This window comes from Podarcis cretensis, assembly GCF_951804945.1.
Source record: "Podarcis cretensis genome assembly, chromosome: 5".
Lineage (NCBI taxonomy): Eukaryota > Metazoa > Chordata > Lepidosauria > Squamata > Lacertidae > Podarcis > Podarcis cretensis.
Genome location: NC_137174.1, coordinates 98,488,122 through 98,507,117, shown reverse-complemented (window position 1 = coordinate 98,507,117; position 18,996 = coordinate 98,488,122). Strand labels below are relative to the sequence as shown.

At 45.1% G+C, this 18,996-nt stretch overlaps 1 protein-coding gene across 1 annotated transcript in view; it reads left to right on the top strand.

Moving 5' to 3' along the window:
* The window catches only part of B3GNT7 (UDP-GlcNAc:betaGal beta-1,3-N-acetylglucosaminyltransferase 7), a 28,491-nt gene that overhangs the window by 1,083 nt on the left and 8,412 nt on the right, over positions 1-18,996 (top strand). The gene's annotated exons all lie outside the window — the stretch shown is intronic.

Here is an 18,996-nt window from a genome sequence, read left to right as displayed (position 1 = left end):
TCAGAGAAAAAGCGAATTAAAGGGTTGGGGAGGACAATGGTAGAGATGTCTGAGATGGTGTCTAGAAAATGGACAGTGAGACGGTTTTCTCCCTCTTTCATAATCCTAGGGTACAGGGTCATCCAGGGAAGCTGGAGGATAGGAGATTCAGGACAGAAATAAAGGGAGTTTTCTAGTGGCTTGCTGGCCACAGCGGAGATGTTCAGTGCGCCTCTGAATGCCGGTTTTTGGAGCCCACTTGCAGGTTCCCTGTGCTGTCTGTCTGTTTGGCCACTGGGAGCACAGGCTGCTGGACTCGATGGGCCCATTGCATTGCTCCGGCAAAGTTCATATTTTCTTTTACTGGCTGGCAGTATATCAATGGGTAGGACTTTCAATGCATTTAGGAAGTTAGGAAATGCAGATCTGAGAGTCATATGCATTGCATATGAGTTGCATTGCTCCGGCAAAGTTCTTCATATTTTCTCTTATTAGCTGACAGTATATCTAGCTGACAGTACAGTGGTACCTCGGGTTAAGTACTTAATTCATTCTGGAGGTCTGTTCTTAACCTGAAGCACCACTTTAGCTAATGGGGCCTCCTGCTGCTGCCGTGCCGCCGGAGCACGATTTCTGTTCTCATCCTGAAGCAAAGTTCTTAACCCGAGGTAAAATTTCTGGGTTAACAGAGTCTGTAACCTGAAGTGTATGTAACCTGAAGCGTATGTAACCCAAGGTACCACTGTATATCAATGGGTAGGACTTTCAATGCATTTAGGGAGTTAGGAAATGCAGATCTGCAGCTGAGAGAGAGAGAGAGAAGTTGGTGGCCAAAGATGCTGGCCAACTGTAGCTTCCTGTAACGGATCCTTCCCAGAAACAACCCTATCTTTCCATTCCAGTCTTGCATTTTTTCGGTTTGAGGTTTTCATCCTGAAATCAAAAGATTACCGAGACCTACGACTTATGGTGTGATCCTGTGTATGATGATTATGCAGAGGTCTTCCTATATTTAGTGGGGCTTACTCCCGAGTAATTGGATCACAGGTGTGTGTGTGGGGGGCTTGTGTTCAAGCCTCTTTTCACCCATAGGGCTCCGTGGATGACTTGGTGCTGAGCGTCACACACTTTCAACCCAACCTGCCTCGCAGAGTTGTCGTAAGGATAGCCCATCCCTTGAGCAACTTGCAAATCAAAATATGATGCTGATGGCGGTGGTTGGAGTGAAGGACAAGTGGTCAAACTCTTATTTATTCCTTCATTATTATTATTATTTTTTAAAAGAGAGAATAGGATACTAGTCAACTGGCGTGTTGCACATCTGCAGAGCCAGGAGTGTGGATCCAGTTTAACAACTGAGCTGCCACTGATTTTCTGCTTGGCGATCCAGAGTATGAAACTCTTGCTTTGAAACATGAGCAGTTGCTTGCTTGATCAAATCAAGGTCCATTTAGGGGGTCTGCTAGAACAGGCTTCCTCAACCTCGGCCCTCCAGATGTTTTTGGCCTACAACTCCCATGATTCCTAGCTAGCAGGACCAGTGGTCAGGGATGATGGGAATTGTAGTCTCAAAACATCTGGAGGGCTGAGGTTGAGGAAGCCTGTGCTAGAACACTGGCCAGTGGTCTGTTCATGAACTACAACAGACCTTCTGTTCATCCTGGCTAAAGATAAGAAGAGACCACTGGCACCAACCTTTTTGCAAGTTCCCTTGCACAGGATAAATTTGGTCCATCAAGTTCAGTATTGTACGTTAGCAATATTAAAAGCAACACGATGGCCAGAAACAATTACAATGTTTTGAATTATTTCATAAAGTTTTTCACGTTGTAATTGTTTCTGGCCATGGTGTTGCTTTTGCTATTACTGGCTCATATTTTGCAACACAGGGGCATATTTGTTTACTCAGTATTGTACATTGACTGCTAACTCTCCAGGGTTTATAGACCTACCAGGAAATGCCAGGGACTCACCATCTTGTGTTATCTGTTGGGAAAGATGGAAGCTGCCTTAGATGTCAGGCTGCTGCTGTATCTTGGCTCCTGGGGGGTTTTAGCTCTAGGTGAATTTGCAGCAAAATCTGTATCTTCCTCCTGTAACAAAGGGGCGAGTTGATTTGGGACAAGTTCGCACAACCTCCAGAAATCGGAAGGAATGAGAGCGGAGCGGAAGAGGATCTCCTTTTCTGCACCATCTCTGTATGGCGCTCCGGAGAAGTTGGTGGCTATTTTTTTTTGGGGGGGGGGGTTCAGTCACCTGCCGCACAGTCAGGTTGCATCATCATCATTATTATTTTTTATTGAATTTTACAAGAAAAGAAAAGGAAAAAGAAACAAAAAAGATACATAGCACTGTAAACACATTTATATACATGTTTTCCAAAATGCAAACTAACAAAGAAAATACTTTTTATAACCAATAATATTACCAAATTCATGCTTCAAGCATTACAATATATAAATCTTAGTTAAAATATTATAAAAGACTTTCAGCACTCGTCTCTTAGTTATCTTGCTCGCCTTTACATCTGTTCTTCAATCATTTCCCTCCCTTAGATTCTTTCATAATCAGTCAAATATTTATGTTCTCTATATTCTTCACAAGGTTAGTCTAGGCACAACCAACCTTCCATATTTGAGCCCTGCTTGTATAAATACTCGTTTAAGCATTCCCATTGTTTCTGAATTATAATTTTTGATTTATACCTTATTGAATACGTCAGTTTTGCTAACTCCAGGTACTCACATAGTTTACTTAACCATAACCCTTTTGTTAGGAAATAATTTCCTTCCCAATGACTGGCTACCAACGTTCTCGCTGCTGTTGCATCATTAAATAGCTGGTTGGGAGTGTCTTGTGCAACAAACCTGCTTCCCCGGAAGATCAGACTTTTTGCGATAAGGAAAGTGAAGATGTGAAAAGGATAAGGGAAAGGGCAGTGCGGAGGGAACGCTTGCTTTTGGAACACTTGCTTTTGACACATCATCCCTCTAACCTCCCCGCAAACATATAAGAATTGTTGCTGTTGAGTCGTTTAGTCGTGTCCGACTCTTCGTGACCCCCTGGACCAGAGCACCCCTGGCACTCCTGTCTTCCACTGCCTCCCACAGTTTGGTCAAACTCATGCTGGAAGCTTCGAGAACACTGTCCAACCATCTCGTCCTCTGCCGTCCCCTTCTCCTTGTGCCCTCCATCTTTCCCAACATCAGGGTCTTTTCCAGGGAGTCTTCTCTTCTCATGAGGTAGCCAAAGTCTTGGAGCCTCACCTTCAGGATATGTCCTTCCAGTGAGCACTCAGGGCTGATTTCCTTCACAATTGATAGGTTATATAGATATAAGAATTAAGGTAAAGGGACCCCTGACCATTAGGTCCAGTCGTGACCGACTCTGGGGTTGCGGTGCTCATCTTGCTTTACTGGCCGAGGGAGCCGGCGTACAGCTTCTGGGTCATGTGGCCAGCATGACTAAGCCGGTTCTGGCGAACCAGAGCAGTGCACGGAAACGCCATTTACCTTCCTGCTGGAGTGGTACCTATTTATCTACTTGCACTTTGACGTGCTTTCAAACTGCTAGGTGGGCAGAAGCAGGGACCGAGCAACGGGAGCTCACCCCGTCGCGGGGATTCAAACTGCCGACCTTCTGATCGGCAAGTCCTAGTTTAACCCACAGTGCAACTGCTCATCAAATAGAACACACAGTCCAATCTCCCTGCAACAAATGAAGATGGGTGCTCAATAACTAGGTTGTCTGGAAGTGTCTTTTGACACCTCCTATTTAATTATTTTACTCCATTTTTATCCCACCTTTTCCTCCAAGGGGTTCAGGGTTAACCCTGTGAGGAAGGTTAGGCTGAGAGGCAGCAACTGGCCAAAGGCGAGACCTTCATGGCCAAGTGGGGATTTGAACCTTCATGTCCCAGGTCTTAGTCTGATGCTCTGACCACTACACCACACTGTCCCTCCTAAATATCTCCTCTAAAGATCTGCTGTCACTTAATTCGGACCGCTGCTGCTTCCACGGATGAGAATCTACAGCCTGTTTTATAGCTGAAAGCTTCTGAGCGGGTGACTTGCGTTTTTTCTGTTTTCTTTTGTTCTTTTTGCATAGAGCAACAGGAAATGGCAGATCTGCCACAGGGGAGATTTTGTGCATTGGGATCTAAACTGCTAGCTGAAAGCAGAGGTTGGAGGGCCATCCGCCATGGATGCTTTAGCCGAGATTCCTGCATTGTAGGGGGTTGGACTAGATGACCCCTTGGGTACCCCCAACTCTACAATTCTATGGTTCTACGAAGGGCTTCTCCTTTCTTATCATAATTTTTATTAAGTTTTCCATATTTCATTACATTTTCATCACACAAATCCATGACTTAAAGCATTGCTCACACAAAGCAATCCTTCCCTCCCTCTTTCTGACTTCCAAACTCTTTTACCAATTCTTCGCATTTCCATAGCCACTTTTTTTACCTTATATCTTCTTTTGACATTCACTTCCTTATATGTAAATCACCTCCTTATTTTCACATTACCAAACATTTCAACTCAGACCTACAAACATTTTCAAACGTTTACAGTTTTCTTTCATATAAGATATAAATTTGCTCCAGTCCTTTTGAAACAGTTTGTCACGCTGATTCTGGATTTTCCCCATCAGCTTTGCCAACTCCATGTATTCAACCATCTTTATCTCCTAATCTTCCAATATAGGAAGTTCCTGCTGCTTCCATTTCTGGGCCAGAAGTATTCTTGCAGCTGTTGTGGCATACATGAACAAATTTACATCTTTTTTAAAAAATTCCTCACCAATTAACCCCAACAAAAAAGCCTCTGTTTTTTTTTTTTACTAAAATTCTACTTAAATACCTTTTTCAATTCATTATATACAACATCCCAGAAGGCTTTCACCTTAGTACAAGTCCACCACATATGGAGGAAATTCCCCTTATGAAGAGCTTTTCCTTATCTTCCCCTTGCACAAGCTTTAACCTTTTTAGGTTTCATTTCATCTTTCCAGGCTGAAGTTTCATTTATTTTGTTCCAAGCATCAGCCGTAACGCATTACGCCTGAGGGTCTCAATTTCACTTTTGATGGAAAGAAAGTGTTAATTTCACAACTGGGGAGAGAGCCACACACCTGCGGCTGGGTCAGGGCAGCAGCCAGGAACTGTATGAGTAAGCTCTAGCTATTTAGCTGCTTGTTCCTCTCGTGTAATTTCCAGGATTGGCAGCATTCAGAAGAGTAATCTAGTAAAGTGCTGGAAAGGTGGATTTCCCCACTGAAATAAAAATAAAAATAATTTATCTTTTGTGTCGTCAGAGCCTGTGTGGTGTTGTGGTTAGAGCATTGGACTAGGATCTGGGAGACCAGGGTTCAAATGCCCACTCAGCCTGTGGGGATAGCTCAGTCGGCAGAGCATGAGACACTTAATCCCAGGGTTGTGGGTTCGAATCCCACATTGAGATTGCAGGGGGTTGGACTAGATGACCCTTGTTCCAACTGCGATTCTGTGAAGCTGCGGTCACATGGGGTGCCCTTGGGCTGCCTTTCTCAGCCTAAGGTACCTCACAGGATTGTTGTGGGAATTAAATGAGGAGGGGGAGAACCTGGGAAATGAAGGAGAGATATAGACGCAGTAAATAAAAGTAGATAAATATACAGAACTGACCTCCCAAATTCTCCACTTGATCAGCTGCAGCAATAAGTACAAATAATGGCAGGTTGGATTTCATAGGGTCACTTAAATGACGCGTTGAAAACAAGACTAACTTGTCTTTGAAAAAAAGTTGGTTAGCTTAGCATACCAGTAAAAAATGACCGCGGACAGTGTTTGCATTAAGACTGGACAAGGAGTCACATGCCACAGATTTAATTGATAAACCAAAGCTGAGTCCAGTTTTTAGAACTATCAAGAGCGGGGCGGTGGTGACTCCTGCGCTGGTTTAAAATAAATTGGCATTCTTACCTTATTTCCAAATGCCAGGCTTTAGATTGTGTGATGTGGAGGGTGCCTCTGACCATGCACAAAATGTTTTTTTTTCATCTCTGCAGAGTATGCTTCCACATCCAGATATTGGGCTTCAGGTCAGGGTATGCAGTTTTGCTGCGTGCTAAAATGCTGGCAGTCACTCCCCCGTTTTTTATTAAAAATCTGTTGCTGCAGGACACGAGTCACAGTTGGCCAAAGAGCTCTTAGGTGCTCCTGGAGAGAGTGGCAGGAGCACAAAGTGTGTTCTCTGTTCTGCCGCAAACTGAATGGGTGCTGGTGATCTACTGTATTTTTCGCTCTCTAAGACACACCAGACCACAAGACGCACCTAGTTTTTGGAGGAGGAAAACAAGAAAAAAAATATTCTGAATCTCAGAAGCCAGAACAGCAAGAGGGATCACTGCGCAGTGAAAGCAGCAATCCCTCTTGCTGTTCTGGCTTCTGGGATAGCTGCGCAGCCTGCATTCACTCCATAAGACACACACACATTTCCCCTTACTTTTTAGAAGGGAAAAAGTGAGTCTTATAGAGCAAAAAATACGGTATTCTCTTGCCCTCAGCTTGTCTTCCGAAACATGGGGATTACAGCATTGGCCTACCTTACAAGGATGTTGAAAAGAGTATTTATTTATTTCATGCAATTTAAATACTGCTCCATTGTAAGAAGAAGAAAAAACCTCGAAGCTCTTTATTGGGATAATGGAACGCGCCGCGTTTTTAAATCCCTGGAAATGTACTACACAAAGGTTCTCTGGAATAAGTTGCCAACTTAAATTAGACAAGAGCTGAGCACCTTGGTATTTGGGACAGTCGCTTTTGTTGCTTTTGTTTAAAAAGGCGACCCCCGAAGGATGTCCCAGGGTGCTTCCAGACTGTCGCTATTCCCATATCTGCAAATCCAGGCTGCACAACTGTGGGTGACAGAGAGGTCTTGCGCAAGAAACCCGCTTCCCTGACAAGATAATACGTTTTGCGATAAGGAAAGTGGTGAGGGAAATTGCCAGTGTGGGAAGAATCAGAGTGACACTTGACCTGACGCAACGCCCATCTAATCTCCCCAGAAGCAACTACCAGAAAAATTCACTGGAAAGTGTAATATAACATTTGCTTAACGCAACACTGTCTTATCTTCCCTTGAAGCAGAGCAGGATGAATGCCAAGCAAACAGGCCACCTGGTTACAGCCACAGACATTTTATTTTTATTTTTTTAATAAATGTTTATTAGCATTTCAATAATACACATAGACACACACAAAAAAAAGAAAAAATAACAGAAAATACAAAAATTTAGAAAAAGAAAACAATTAAAAACAAATGAAATTTCAATTGCTTATTTTCATATAACTTCTTTCTTAGACCTCCTCTCCCCTCCCCTTCTTGTATTCCAGTTCAAGTTATTAGTCCTGCAAATCCTTATTACTTAATTCTCAACCTTAAACTTAATAATTTTGACATACTGTAATTTTACCTTTCCTCATTCTTCCATAAAATTATTATTACATTCCTCATTTTCATTTCCTTTTAACCATTTTAGACACCAATTTTAGCTTATCTAATCTTAAACATCTTATACATCATTTCTTATTCTTTAACATATTTCTTAAAGTCAATATTTCCCTTCCATAGCTTTCCCAACTTCCATACAAATATCAAAACAAATTAAAAGTAAGTAATTAAGAATTCTGTACCCTTTGGATTACCAAACTCCAACCCCCCTTTCCCGGTTTGGTCCCCAATAAATGTTCATCAATCAATACTGTTTAACCTGGAGATCTCACGTCCGAGGCTCTCAAGTCACCCTCAGTTCCTCTCTGCCGGCCTCTTGGATAGTCCTTTAGGTTAAGCCCCAAGGCTCGAAGGGGCTCTGACCCAACAAGATCCATGATTTTTCCAGTTGGCCCTCCATATTTAAGATTAATGCTAATGAGGTGCTCCACTCTCAAATTTGCAATTTCCAACTCAGTCCAAACTTTCCACCTCAAGTTTTTATTCTCCTTTGTTGTCTGCATGCCAGGCCCCAAGCTGTAATTCTCCCTTGACATCTGCAAAATTACCAGTCCACCTTCCTTTTCCTCAAAATCCACAGTCTCGTGACTCTCAAATTCCTCTTGTTGTTGATGTATATAAACTTCCTGCCTCCACTCCCTGTCAGCTTCAGCAATGTTGTTTACTGCCAGGGCCAGGGTGTTCGCATTTGTAGTCAAAACATCTGTCTGATCTTGTAACTTTCCCAGGAGAGCCAGTATTTTGTTGAGTTTAGTCTGATTATTGCTTCTTTCAGCCATTTTTACAGTGTCTCTCAGTTTAAAAACCAGTCAGTAAGTTAATTTGTAGCTGCTCTCCCTTATTTTCTAGAAGTTGCAACAAATATAGCCAGCAGATGCAACAAAGACAAAGTTCCCTTTATCCTTTCCTTTTGACAACTATTTTGACAGCTGTCAAAATCTTCAATAGTTCCTCAACAGGTTCTCTCACGGGGCGCCCCCGGGTTCTGGGGGGGGGTGAAACTTTAGCTCCAAACGTCAAGTTTATCCTCCGGTAAAGTTTATAGCGTCAAGCCATGAAGTTTTTTTTTTTTTTTTTAAAAAAAGTTCTCTCGACCTTAAGTTGCAAGCTCTTTGCGTTAGAATATCTACTCAAAGGGGGGGGGCGACTTCCTTTTTGACCCTTCCCCGCTCGTTCCCAATTCAGGAAAAATTTGTTTAAGATCCAAATTCCATGTTTACTCACGGGTTCTTGTTTTTGAGTCCGAATGTTTCAAGGAAAAAGTCAGCGCTTCTCCGGCAATGGCATGCGGCTTCGCTCCGCAGAAGGAGCAATCGACTCACAGCACCGCGCCGTCCCCCGTCCCCGTTCCTGAGCCTTTAAAAAGGCTCCTTCGCGGTTTGGGGGGGCGCAAATGGTGCCCGCCGAGCCACCACGTTCACAGGCATCCGCGCCTGTGATTTTTAAGGGTCCCCGCGTCGCCGGCGCGGACAAGACCCGATCCTGCGGAGCCGATTCCCTCCGGAGCTCGGAGGGAATCCGCCATTAATCGGCAGCGCTAACCCGGAAGTCCAGCCACAGACATTTTAAGTAATATTGTACAACTGTAGATACAGCTTTATTGCTTTTCGTTTTCTGAGTGCATCACCTTTTGCAGTTTATCTTATTTTTATTGTTTTGCACATCTTATTGTTTGCACATTATAAATCTTCAAAGTGGGGGTGGGGGTGAAACATTGGATAGTACCTCCCTTATGCCTTAGGGCAGATTTTCCTGGGCTTGTAGTTTTCCTTTCCCATTCCTTCTCATTTTGCCAGGCTGCAGCCTAACGTAACGCAGGGCGATGGCCTGATCCAGCCACAGTGAAGCCCCAAGTCTTGTTGAAAACCAGCGGAACTTGACTTTGGCTGCATCACAGACCGTGTCTCTGCAACCTCTGTAATTTTCTTCAGTGGATGAAACATAGTGGTATGTTGTTGTTTTTTCAAAAAATAATATTTTTTTAAAAAAATGTTGGCACAAAGCTTGCTAGTCTAAAGTTGTGCCTTCCATATTCAACTTGTATTTGACGTGCTGCAGCGTACAAGAGTCCCTCTGTTTTAAACTCTTGCATCTAGCTCACAGAGTCTTTTCCCAAGCAGGGATTGCTCGCTCAATGAGAAAAAGTTCAGATTGTGTGAATAGCCCTCCTGCTGAATCAAGGGCCCCTTCAGGCCAGTAGGGTGGGTTTTCCATTTTTTACAGGCGCATTCTGCATTGCGTCATTGATGCAATGGTTGTGCATTGTTGTTGCTGTTTAGTCGTTTAGTCGTGTCCGCCTCTTCGTGACCCCATGGACCAGAGCACGCCAGGCACTCCTGTCTTCCACTGCCTCCCGCAGTTTGGTCAAACTTATGCTGGTGGCTTCGAGAACACTGTCCCACCATCTCGTCCTCTGTCATCCCCTTCTCCTTACGCCCTCCATCTTTCCCAACATCAGGGTCTTTTCCAGGGAGTCTTCTCTTCTCATGAGGTGGCCAAAGTCTTGGAGCCTCAGCTTCAGGATATGTCCTTCCAGTGAGCACTCAGGGCTGATTTCCTTCAGAACGGAGAGGTTTGATCTTCTTGCAGTCCATGGGACTCTCAACAGTCTCCTCCAGCACCATAATTCAAAAGCATCAATTCTTCAGCGATCAGCGGCATTAGCGGTGGATTTATGCTGCACCGTCCACAAGTCAATCTGCTTTATCAGTTGTTCTGTGATGCTGCTGCAACACTGTTGCACGATTGCCGTCTGGAGGGGAGCTCTCGCATGATAGAGCAACAGAAGCAGCACAAAAATTAAGAATAATCCCAGAACGTTTGCTGTAAGAAAATTTGCAGGATTTTAGCAGGAAGTTGCCGTATGTCTGCCCTGAAACTTCTGCAGGTGCAAAAAAAAATTGAAAACAAGGTCATGTGTGGCATAAATGCACGTCTGGAGGGCTCCTAGACTGGCCAGAGGCCTCCCAAAATGCCACAAGAATGACCTAGAATCAAACTCGCTCCATCTTCAGTTTTTTTAAAAAATATTTTATTTATTAAATTTATACGCTGTCCTTCATCAAAAGATCTCATGGTGGTTAACAGAATGAAATACTATGTGACAACCCTTCAGATACTTGATGATGGCTCTCATATCTCCTCTTAGTTTCCTCTTCTCCAGGCTAAACATATCTAGCTCCTTCAAGCATTCCTCATTCGGCTTGGTTTCTAGATCCTTGTTAATCTTGGTCTCACTCTTCTGCACAGGTTCCAGCTTGTCAACACTAACTATATTGTGGTGCCCAGAACTGGACATGTTACTCCAGGTGGGGTCTAACCGAGGTTGAATAGAAAGGACTATAACTTCCCTTGATCTGGACACTTGACTTCTGTTGTAGCAGCCTAGAATAGTATTAGCTTTTTTGGCTGCTGCATCACACTGTGGACTCAAGTTTGTGGTCTGCTAAGACCCCCGTAGGGACGCAGGTGGCGCTGTGGGTTAAAGCCTCAGCGCCTAGGACTTGCCGATCGAAAGGTCGGCGGTTCGAATCCCTGCGGCGGGGTGCGCTCCCGCTGCTCGGTCCCAGCGCCTGCCAACCTAGCAGTTCGAAAGCACCTCCGGGTGCAAGTAGATAAATAGGGACCGCTTACCAGCGGGAAGGTAAACGGCGTTTCCGTGTGCGGCTCTGGCTCGCCAGAGCAGCGATGTCACGCTGGCCACGTGACCCGGAAGTGTCTCCGGACAGCGCTGGCCCCTGGCCTCTTAAGTGAGATGGGCGCACAACCCCAGAGTCTGTCAAGACTGGCCCGTACGGGCAGGGGTACCTTTACCTTTACCTTTTAAGACCCCCGTAGAAGATAAATGACTTATGCTCAGATGACTGCTGCTGCTATCCCTGACCTCTTCTTGCTTCTTCCCAAGTAATGTTCAGTTAGAAGAGTAGCTAGCCATGACAGCTAAATGGAACCTCCATGTTCAGACATGGTGTAGGACAAATCAACGGGGAGGGTCATTGCTTTCCTGTTTTGCTTGTGGGCCTTTGGGAGCACCTCGTTGGCCACTGTTGGAAACAGGATGCTAGAGTAGGTGCTCTCAGGCTCACATTCTAAAAAGTACAGCACAAGACGAAAAGAGGTTGGAGGGAGGAGGAAAAAAGCAAACTCAGGCATTAGTTCTTGGATCCAAAGTTCTTAGAAATGACCAGCTGGAATTGAAACCGACCAGGGAGAGGAGAAATCAGAAGCTGCTGATTTCTCAGCCGAGCTGATGGAGTGACTCTGCTTCTCTTCTTTCTCTCTGCCGTGTGCAGTTTTATCTTTCTCGTTCCAGCTACCTCTTTTCTGATTTTGAATTCTCAGTTTTCAGAGGCTCTTGAAAAGGGGAACCTTGCTGATTTAGAACAAGGGTCCGCCTAGTCTCAAGAGTCTGCTACTCACAGTAACCCAGTGCAGACAAGCAGAAGACCTGCCACAGCAATGGAGAGCTCACACACAGGCTGAAAACGATAAAATAGAGAACTGGGCCAAAACAAACAAGATGAATTTTAACAGGGAGAAATGTAAAGTATTGCACTTGGGCAAAAAAAATGAGAGGCACAAATACAAGATGGGTGACACCTGTCTTGAGAGCAGTACATGTGAAAAGGATCTAGGAGTCTTGGTTGACCACAAACTTGACATGAGCCAACAGTGTGACGCGGCAGCTAAAAAAGCCAATGCAATTCTGGGCTGCATCAATAGGAGTAAAGCATCTAGATCAAGGGAAGTAATAGTGCCACTGTATTCTGCTCTGGTCAGACCTCACCTGGAGTACTGTGTCCAGTTCTGGGCACCACAGTTCAAGAAGGACACTGACAAACTGGAACGTGTCCAGAGGAGGGCAACCAAAATGGTCAAAGGCCTGGAAACGATGCCTTATGAAGAACGGCTAAGGGAGCTGGGCATGTTTAGCCTGGAGAAGAGGAGGTTAAGGGGTGATATGATAGCCATGTTCAAATATATAAAAGGATGTCACATAGAGGAGGGAGAAAGGTTGTTTTCTGCTGCTCCAGAGAAGCGGACACGGAGCAATGGCTCCAAACTACAAGAAAGAAGATTCCACCAAAACATTAGGAAGAACCTCCTGACAGTAAGAGCTGTTTGACAGTGGAATTTGCTGCCAAGGAGTGTGGTGGAGTCTCCTTCTTTGGAGGTCTTTACGCAGAGGCTTGACAACCATATGTCAGGAGTGCTCTGATGGTGTTTCCTGCTTGGCAGGGGGTTGGACTCGATGGCCCTTGTGGTCTTCCAACTCTATGATTCTATGATTCTATGATCCATTTTGAGTTTGCAAATGTTACCTTTAGAGGTGTGGAGAAAGTTGCGAGATAAAATGTTAAGCATGTCCCAAAATAAAGGGGTTGTGATGGCCCAGCATAATTTTGATTTTCCCCTCCCTTTTTCTGCAATTCAAATATTGATAAGGAAAAGGACAGCAGTTGGGGAGCCACTACAGAAAAGGCCACCCTCCAAATCTCTCTGCGATGGGGGACATAAGAGAAGGGTTTCAGATGGCAAGCGCAGGGTCCAGGTCAGTTTATATGGGGAGAGGCGGTCCTTAAGATATTGAGGTCCTGAGCCATATAAGCCTTTTTTTTCCACACGTTTAGAGATATCTCTTCAACACTGAAAAAACCTACCTGCAGTCCTAAGTCTGGATTTTGGAATTGATGGGGGAAGGGTTTCCCCCTAAAGGTGGGGCTTTGTCCTAGATCTTAGAGAAGTCAACTGAATAATCACTTTTCTTGGGTGTTTTTGTAAAAAGTAAAAAAAAAGAGCTCAACAAAAATAAACCTGGTCTATATTGATCCAAGTTTGAGTAAGAGCCAAACTTGATCTTTGCATTTAGGTATTTGCAGTGCTTTTGTTCTAAAAATAAATAAATGCTATGGGGTACTCTCATTTTCCTACTCATATTGAAATACTGTCCCTCAACGAGGCCAAACTTTGATTCACAAAATGTTTAGGGGTAGCGTCCCCCCCAGAAAAAAGCACTGGGTATTTGAAACCTGCAGGTATTTGAGAAATGCAAATTGCAGCAGCTGTTTGGGGAATCCTTGAATCAAAGCAGGTGAGAAATTTAACCCTTTTCTCTCCTGCTGAAGTTCTGGGGAATTATCTCTTCCCTGAAGCTGCTAGTGGAGGAATCCCAAGCACCCCCAGCAAATACTCTACTTCAGGAGAGCACCTAGCAGAGGAAAAAAAGGGTTATATGTCCCTTGACTCAGTCTACAGATCTGTGAGGCGGCTGGCCTTGTGGAGGTTTACAAAGTCTGAGTAGGCCATCAGCTCTTGTTTCAGCCCCACATCATATCGAGGAGGAGAACGATAGGGACACACCTTTATTTATTTCCTGCCCTGCCTTCCAAAGGAGCCCAGGGTGGAAAAAGGCTTCAGTAATCAAAAGATAAAATTGTTTAAATACAATTAAGCGCCATAAAATGTCTGAAGCATGTGGTTGTTTGCCAAGATTAGTAGCAGAATGCACGTCAAGTGCTGAATTATGTATTACATTTGTTTGCTAAGACCAGACCTTCCCCCTGAATTAAATTACGTATTAAATTTGTTTGCTAAGACTAGACCTTCCCCCCTGAACACATGCTGTAGAAGTTTCACTGAGCGCAGTGGCCCAGGTGAGATGCAATGGTTTCTTGGCCTGATATACTCTTCTTTTTCTTCCTCCTTCCTTTTTTTCACCAGGTCTATCAAACCATAGTTTACTTCATATGGAGGTCACACTAAACTCTGGTTCCCTCAAACTGTGGAAGGAAGGAATCTGAAGAGGATGCACAAAGTCCAAAGCCCATTCACAATGCCCAACAGTTTTGTTACAGCACAGGTGGGGAATCTGTGGCTCTCCAGATGTTGCAGGATTGTACCCCCCCCCCACACTCCTGACAATTGGCCAGGTTCACTGGGGCTGTTGAGAGTCAGAGTCTAACAACACCTGAAGAGTCATAGATTCCCCATCCTTGGAGTGTCTTGCACTATCTGAATTGATTTAGTGATCCTCTTAAAAGGCGACTCTTGGAATTCGCAGAGGTGGCAAAACTGATGGCCTTGGTAAAAGATAGACTCTTTTAAAGAAGACTGGAAATTGAAGTGTCAGAAAATAGCAGAGCATATTCAGAAACATGTTAGAGAGGATGTAATTAGATAAGAGGGAACCTTGAAATGCAATTGTATGCAATTTGGGTTATAAACACCAGTGTTGGGTGAGCAGACAAAAGTCACTAGTTTTGTTGAACTGGATTAGAGTTGTTGAGTAACAAATGTAACTTTCTGTCTGGAAAAAAGAATAAAGCATTATTATAAAAAAGGTGACTCTTGGGAACGTGCAACTGCTCTTGTAGCTCCCAGGCCCAATGGATGGAAACTGCCCTTCTGAATTGCACCAGCCACTGGGCAGGGGTCATTTCAGTTCTTGATAAGATAGGATACTAGGCTGATGCCCTCTGGGCACTTGAAATCTAGAGGAGAAATGCTTCGCCTTTGCTCTCCCTGGAAATGTGAATCGAGCCAAACTGGTCTGTCCCGTCCCAACCAGGAGAGCCAGCTTGATGAAATGGTCCCTGTTTTTCTACTGCAAACATTTGCACATTTAATATGTTTCTGAGTGTTAACAGCTTTGCCTAAAGGATCCTGGGAAACGTGGCTTTCAGAGAGGCTGGCTGATGGCTGCTATCCCACACTAACAATAAAAGAAGAATATCAGAGCAGCTTGCCGGATCCGTCCAGCATCCCATACAGTGGTGCCTCGCAAGACGAAAAGAATCCGTTCCGCGAGTCTCTTCGTCTAGCGTTTTTTTCGTCTTGCGAAGCAAGCCCATTGACGGCTTAGCAGATTAGCGCTATTAGCGGTTTAGCGGCTTTTAGCGGCTTATCGTCTTAGCGGATAAGTGGCTTAGCAGCTTAGAAAAGGGGGGGGGAGGAAAAACCCCCCCGCAGGAACTCGCAAGACATTTTTGTCTTGCGAAGCAAGCCCATAGGAAATTCGTTTTGCGAAGCACCTCCAAAATGGAAAACTCTTTCATCTAGCGGGTTTTCCGTCTTGCGAGGCATTCGTCTTGCGGGGCACCACTGTACGTCTTACCCAGGGGTCAGCAAACTTTTTCAGCAGGGGGCCAGTCCAGCAGGGGGGATACAAAAAATGGGGGCTTGAGGAGGGTCTGAGGAGTGTTGGAGGGTATCCTGTTATGGTGGGAACTGACGGGTCACCCAAACACCAGCTATGGTTTATGTAACCTCAACAGTGTTTTTTGCTCTGGTAGGGATGGGCCAGCTGTGATTTCCAGAGTATACAGGTCCAAAGAACACCTGAATTCTTTGAAGTTCAGCATGAGTTATCTGCAAAGTGTTGTACACCAGCTACAGCTGGAGTCACCCCCATTGCTGACCGAGTTCCCAGCTGCGATCCCTGCATCGCAGGGAGTTGGACTAGGTGACACTTCGGGTCCCTTCTAAGGCTAGAATTATATGATTCTATGAGAGAAAGAGTTGGAGAGATGGAGAAGGCATAAAAACAGGGGTCAGCAACCTTTTCCAGCTGTGAACCAGTCCACCTTCCCTCAGACCTTGTGGGGGGGGGCTGGACTATATTTGGGGGGGGGGGGAATGAACAAATTCCTGTGCCCCACAAATAACCCAGAGATGCATTTTAAATAAAAGGACACATTCTACTCATGTAAAAACGTGCTGATTCCCGGACCGTCCGCGGGCCAGATTGAGAAGGCGATTGGGCCGCATCCAGCCCACGGGCCCTTAGGTTGCCTACCCATAGTCTCACCTTTCAAATGATGGACTGATTGAGACTGATCCACAGTTAAACATTCGACTAATTCAGATGACAACCTTGAGCTCAGTCAAGAACTTTGAGAACGTAAAGAAGAAAAGTTCCTTGAGCCAGGGACAGCCCATGTATATACTGGATTATTCCTACCTCTTTTTCTTAAGGTACCATTCATAATGTAACAATATTCTTCACAGGTGTGAGCAGGGCAGTGCGTGGGGGATGTGGAGACAAGCGACAACAATTAACGTTGTTCACTGCTCCTGCTGAGGTTCACAGAAAAAGCATTTCGGTTCCCGAAATTGGTTCTGATCGTGCTGATAAAATATAATGGATAGAATTCTACGGGATGTGGTATTAGTGTGCAAAAACAGTCCAGATCCAATGATCCCTGGATGGCGGAGATGTCAGGTGCTAACCTGACACCCCAGTATGTGGACCGAGAACTCCCAGAAGTGCAAGCTGGATTTAGAAGAGGCAGAGGAACCAGAGACCAAATTGCAAACATGCGCTGGATTATGGAGAAAGCTAGAGAGTTCCAGAAAGACATTTACTTCTGCTTCATTGACTATGCAAAAGCCTTTGACTGTGTCGACCATGGCAAACTATGGCAAGTTCTTAAAGAAATGGGAGTGCCTGATCACCTCATCTGTCTCCTGAGAAATCTCTATGTGGGACAAGAAGCTACAGTTAGAACTGGATATGGAACAACTGACTGGTTCAAAATTGGGAAAGGAGTACGACAAGGCTGCATTTTGTCTCCCTGCTTATTTAACTTATATGCAGAATTCATCATGCGAAAGGCTGGGCTGGATGAATCCCTAGCCGGAATTAAGATTGCTGGAAGAAATATCAACAACCTCAGATATGCAGATGACACAACCTTGATGGCAGAAAGTGAGGAGGAATTAAAGAACCTTTTATTGAGGGTGAAAGAGGAGAGTGCAAAATATGGTCTGAAGCTCAACATCAAAAAAACGAAGATCATGGCTACTGGTCCCATCACCTCCTGGCAAATAGAAGGGGAAGAAATGGAGGCAGTGAGAGATTTTACTTTCTTGGGCTCCATGATCACTGCAGATGGTGACAGCACCCACAAAATTAAAAGACGCCTGCTTCTTGGGAGAAGGGCAATGACAGGCCTAGACAGCATCTTGAGAAGTAGAGACATCACCTTGCCAACAAAGGTCCGTATAGTTAAAGCTATGGTTTTCCCAGTAGTGATGTATGGAAGTGAGAGCTGGACCATAAAGCAGGCTGATCGCCGAAGAATTGATGCTTTTGAATTATGGTGCTGGAGGAGACTCTTGAGAGTCCCATGGACTGCAAGAAGATCAAACCTCTCCATTCTGAAGGAAATCAGCCCTGAGTGCTCACTGGAAGGACAGATCCTGAAGCTGAGGCTCCAGTACTTTGGCCACCTCATGAGAAGAGAAGACTCCCTGGAGAAGACCCTGATGTTGGGAAAGATGGAGGGCACAAGGAGAAGGGGGCGACAGAGGACGAGATGGTTGGATAGTGTTTTCGAGGTTACCAGCATGAGTCTGACCAAGCTGCGGGGGGCAGTGGAGGACAGGAGTGCCTGGCGTTCTCTGGTCCATGGGGTCACGAAGAGTCGGACACGACTAAACGACTAAACAACAACAAATCCTGACACCCGGGCATCTTCACTTGGTCGCAAGTGGCCGGAAGCCAGGGGCCAAATGCAACTTGTTGTTTAGTCGTTTAGTCGTGTCCGTCTTTTCGTGACCCCCTGGACCAGAACACGCCAGGCACTCCTGTCTTCCACTGCCTCCCGCAGTTTGGTCAGACTCATGCTGGTAGCTTCGAGAACAGTATCCAACCATCTCGTCCTCTGTCGTCCCCTTCTCCTTGGGCCCTCCATCTTTCCCAACGTCAGGGTCTTTTCCAGGGAGTCTTCTCTTCTCAGGAGGTGGCCAAAGTCTTGGAGCCTCAGCTTCAGGATCTGTCCTTCCAGGGAACACTCAGGGCTGATTTCCTTAAGAATGGAGAGGTTGGATCTTCTTACAGTCTATGGGACTCTCAAGAGTCTCCTCCAGCACCTTAATTCAAAACCAAATGCAACTGTGGTCCATGATGCCAGCCGAAGTTGTCAGCACAATGTACCCAAACTGGCTTGAAGGTAGCAGGTTGTTCTGCCACTTTTCCAAATCCTTCAGTTGGACATCAGATCTGGGGCTGATCTCACCACACTTGTTGAGTCTGCCTGTGAGATTGACAACAAACTTCCCAGCTCTGTGATCATCAAGGATCTCAAATTCACCTATGTCACCATGCTTCATCATCACGGTTAAGAACCGGATGATAACTTTGGAGCACGGTCTGATGAGAACTTGACGTTTTCTATGCTTCTCAGCATTGTTGACGCTTTTAAGAGCATCTGCCAGAACGTTCATGCGCACCGTTATGCCAGTGCAGCAATATGGCGGAAAAAAGGCTGCACTTTATAAGGCTCAGATCCACACTGTCCCAGCCTGGGCTGGGCACTCCCCCTAACCCCTGCCCCTTTCCCCAGGAAAACCTGCTCTTTAACGCTGAATCGGAACAAACAGCAATTCGGGTTTTCTGCAGATTGCCCTGTTTGGCGGGGGAAAGTGGGTTTTCACGTGGAAAGCGCCAGGCAGAACCGAATGAAGAAGAAAAGAGCTCTAACCCAGACCTGGAAAACCTGGCTCACTGTCTAGAAATGCAGAG